Source organism: Cervus canadensis, chromosome 14 (assembly GCF_019320065.1).
Source record: "Cervus canadensis isolate Bull #8, Minnesota chromosome 14, ASM1932006v1, whole genome shotgun sequence".
Lineage (NCBI taxonomy): Eukaryota > Metazoa > Chordata > Mammalia > Artiodactyla > Cervidae > Cervus > Cervus canadensis.
The window spans coordinates 40097136-40101949 of record NC_057399.1 but is presented as its reverse complement, the minus strand read 5'-3'; the positions used below and the strand labels follow the sequence as shown (position 1 = coordinate 40101949).

Below are 4814 nucleotides of genomic sequence, written 5' to 3'. Positions count from 1 at the left end.
CTTGAGGCTTTCTTTTCAGGAACTGGGTGACTCAGCTATGGAGTCAACCCTTGACAGATGGTGATGAGGAGAGAATGAGAGATGAGGAAAAGAACTAGGATTGGGCTGCCCTCACCAAAACAGTTTATGGATTCAAGTCCCTTTTATAAGGACACTTGTGATTGAATTTAGGATTCACTGAGAAAAAAAAAAAAAAAAGGACTCACTGAGATAACCAGGATAATCTCTTCATCTCAAGAGTCTTAATCATTATAGTAAAGCACTTTTTTTTGCATATAAGAAAACATTTACAGCTCTCAGGAATCCGGACCCGGTTATATTTGGTGGGGGTGGGGGTCATTATGCAGCTTACTATGAGTGAGTGACGTTGCTCAGTCGTGTCCGACTCTTTGTGACCCCATTGACTGTAGCCCACCAGGTTCCTCCGTCCATGGGATTTTCCAGGCAAGAGTACTGGAGTGGGTTGCTACTTCCCTGGTGGCTCAAATGATAAAGAATCCCTTTGCAATGCAGGAGACCTGGGTTCAATCCGTAAGTCAGGAAGATCCTGTAGAGAAGGGAATGGCTACCCACTCTAGTATTCTTACCTGGAGAATCCCATAGATAGAGGAGCCTGGTGGCCGACAATCCATGGGGTCTCAAAGAGTCAAACATGACTGGTAGCCTAACACACACATACATATAACTGTCGATTTAAATTTCAGAGCCTCAAGGGCCAATTTGTGGCTCTAGGCCAGTAGGTAAGATGTGGACAAGGTGAAAGAGGCTGCAATGGACATCTTTGTTTTTATTTGAATAGTTAGCATTTATACAGCCTTCTGAAACAGTCCCTCTATTTTCCTCTTCAGCCTTGTGGAGGTGGAGTTATAGTCCCTAGTCATCCCTACACTCATGGCATCCAAGGGACTCAGTTCTGTCCCAAATTTATAATAACCTAGTTACAGTGAATGGTTCGGTGACCCAACTGAAGCCAACGAGGCTTTTGCAAGAGGTATCATGAGAGAAATGCCACATTTTCAACTGCTCTTGAACTTGGAAGAATACAGCCCTGACCTGGTTGGCAGCCATGCTGCCAGTGTGTAAAACCTGAGAATAAAGTCAAGAGACAGAGATTATGAAAGTAGGGAGCAACTCATTTCTGATGACATCAGTTGAGTATCTATGCTAAGGACCAAATTTGCCCTCAGACTTTGTTATTTTAATCAGTGAAATCCCTTTTTGGTTGAAGCTTTGTTTGTTTGTTCATATAAGAACACCTGTCCAACTGGGAGCTTTTAAATTCAAAGACTGCTATGAAGCTTAGAGGCATGATATTACAAGGTGGCTTATAAAGTGAAAATGAGGAAGTTGTTTCACTTTATAATGATTGGTTATTACAGTGGTGGTTCCCAGATGGCAATGAATTGGTTAAAATTTATTATCTTATACCTTTCTTAGGAAGATGACTGTTCTTTTATGATTGTAGAAGGCATTTATGAGAAGCAGCCTAAAAAGCAGCCCAAGTTGTGTTTTACTTGTTTTGCACAAAAAGCTAAATTAAGTTTCACTTATCTGGCTTAAATGATTTTGACTGCTTAGGGAATTTTGGAGTCTAGTTTCTTTTGTATTTAATTTTAACACCAGGAAGGCAGAGGGCACAGTTGGAAGCTGCAGGTTGTGCTGTTTGGCTTCATGTGTGTGTGTGTATGTATGCATATATATATGTAAGTGGGGGCAGGGAGAAGATAGACTGGATGGGGTCTCCTGAGCCTCATCTCTGGGGATTTTCGAGTTCTACCGAGCCGCAGGGGAGTCCTAGAATAAGAAAATTTGGGTGCTCCAGGTGCCAGAGGTTGCTTGTCCCGGGCTTGTCTATGAGTATGGTTCATGCCAGCTATTAAGCAGATCCTGATCCCTGTCTACTGCTCACCCCTAACTGAGGGTCACAGTGTTTGTGTGCCTCCCAGACAGATGCAGGGATGGGTTCTGGTCCAAAGGCTATGCTTGAGTGGTACTACCAAAGGGCTGAATGGAGGAATCAACTCTATGTGCTAGAGCCTTCCAGAAGGCCAAATACCCCAATCAGTGACTCAGGCTTCTGGCGAGTGACCCTGGGGCCCCATCCAACTTCTGCCCAGGTCCACGGTCAGTTGCACATCCCTTCATCAGTGCTGAATTGTATTTGTTGTTGTTGTTACTTTCAATGAAATGTTTCCTCTTGGTACATTTGAATTCTGTTTGTGGTTCTTTCTTCTGTGCTAGCACACTAAACATAGACATTAACCTTTGTTAATATTGTATCATGTCTCAGTTCCCCATTCTGTACAAGAGGATTTAGTACATTAAATACTTAAAATATTTGCATATATATAGTTCGTCCGGAGCCGAACGGGAGCTTCTGCAGGACCTTGTAGCCGAGGCAGGAGAGGAGCTGAGGCACTGCCTGCGTCCCACAGTAGTACTCATAGCCGAGTACTATGAGGTAGTACTATGAGCCGAGTACTGTGAGGTAGTACTCATAGCCGAAGCACTGCCACGTCCTGCCACTGTCTCCTGCGCCACCCAGGGGAGCGAGCTCTGAGCATCTTATGGTGAGGCCACTCCTTGGGGCCAGGAGCAGGGAAGCCGAGTGTGAGAATCCCCCAGACCAACCAATCCCCCAACTCAGCCTCTTCCCGCCACCTAAATCATCATGACCCATTTCAACAAGGCCCTTCCTATGGGCTCTCAGCTGAAGTCAAGAACAAGATAGCTTCCAAGTATGATCATTAGGCAGAAGAGGATCTCTGCAATTGGATAGAAGAGGTGACAGGCATGAGCATTGGCACCAACTTCCAATTGGGCTTGAAAGATGGCATTATCCTCTGTGAACTCATAAACAAGCTACAGCCAGGCTCAGTGAAGAAGGTCAGTGAGTCCTCATTAAACTGGCCTCAGTTGGAGAATATTGGCAAATTTTTTAAAGCTATTCAGGCTTATGGCATTAAGCCACATGAGATATTAAGCCACTGATGTATTTGAAGCAAATGATCTTTTTGAGAATGGAAACATGAGGTTCAGACTATGTTGGTGGCCCTAGCAGGTCTGGCCAAAACAAAAGGATTCCATACAACCATTGACACTGGAGATATGAATGCAGAAAAACAAGACTTTTTGATGAAGAAAAATTTAAAAAGCTGGCCAAAGTGTAATTGGTTTGCAGATGGGAACCAACAAACGCACAGTCAAGCAGGTATGATGGTGTATGGGACGAGGAGGCACCTTTATGATCCCAAAATGCAAACTGACAGACCTTTTGATCAGACCACAATTAGCCTGCGAATGGGCACCAACAAAGGAGGCAGCCGGGCAGGGATGTTGGCACCGGGCACCCGAAGAGGTATCTACCATCAGAAGCTAACGTTACAACGCATGGACAACTCCACAATTTCCCTACAGATGGGTACCAACAAAGTCGCTTCCCAGAAAGGAGTGAGTGTGTATGGGCTTGTGCAGCAAGTGTATGATCCCAAATCCTGTGCTGCTCCCACAGAACCTGTCATTCACAATGGAAGCCACGGACCAGGAACCAGTGGGTCGGAAATCAGTGATAGTGATTATCAGGCAGAATACCCAGATGAGAATCATGGCCAGTACCAAGATGACTACCCAGAGATTACCAGTATGGTGACCAAGACATTGATTATTAGATTCACAGAGGAGCTCAGTATTTAGCTCATTGTTTTTATTCAGTGAGAACCAAGCTAACCTTGTTATTTTTATCTTGTCTTCCTAAAACACTATTATGCTTATTGTACCTAAAGGAACTATTGCCTTATACGTTCCTTTTTCCTTTTTTGGCCTCTTCCCTAAATAGTTGCCTTTTAGTGCTGTGACAGTTAAATCCTACAGCATAACCAATAACTCGCATGTGAAGTAAAAAGGAATACTGTGAAAGGGGAGGACTCTTGTACAGTCAATTCTTTCCTTAAAAAATATGCATTTTTACAGTCCTCTACTTAAACTGGTGTTTTCAAACAATAGGAGGCTATTTTGTTTTTTTTTTTTTTTTTAGTTTAGTATCTTGTTTCTACATGAAAGACTAAACTCATAGCTAAATGTGGTCTTTGCCAACTAAATTTAAGATGCAGCATTTTAGAAATTTACACATCAGTGTTTCTACAGTATTGTTTGCTAACTTTTAAATAAAGTCCTGATCAGAGTGAAAAGAAAAATTTCCATATATAAAATAGGATAATCAAGGTTAAAGCAGAAAAGATTTCCAGAATCTTTCCAAAATCGTGAGATGCAAGTAAAATGATGTTTAAGTTTTATAAATTAAATAATATCTGACTCTAAGCCTCTATTTACAGGGGTGGAATGATACTTAATAATAATCTTTAGTGTAATATACCTTCTCAGAGGGGGAAATAAAACCAAAGACCTCTAGTCTTTGGTCCTTTAAAGTTGCCACCAAGAGGCTCACAGAACAGAATGTTATTGTCCATTCAAAGACAGGTAATACCCATATACAGCTTCTCTGCCAGGGTGGTTCCAGAATCTTTGGCTGAAACTCTCAAGGTTGTGATACTGATGTTTAGCAGCCCCCACCTCTGGGAACACATCTGTTCTCCCCATCAGTAGCCCTCCTGTGACCTTGGGGCCTGCACCAAAGGGCACAACCCTTTGAGAACCCAGTTCTGCTTGCCTTGCCTCCAGTCCTCGGAGCCACTGCTACATTTGAGCAACACCTCCTTTCAATCCAGTCCCCTTCTCTTTCCCCCGAGGACTACAGAGCTAAGTTCTCCTCTCACAGAAGAGTCTTGATAAGGTTGGACAACAGATATCTAGAAGCT

The 4814-nt window shown here is 43.0% G+C and overlaps 1 pseudogene; it reads left to right on the top strand.

The window, feature by feature from the left end:
* Positions 1-2778: 2778 nt before the first annotated feature.
* On the top strand, positions 2779-3668 carry LOC122453120 (annotated as a pseudogene).
* The last annotated feature ends 1146 nt before the right edge of the window (positions 3669-4814 follow it).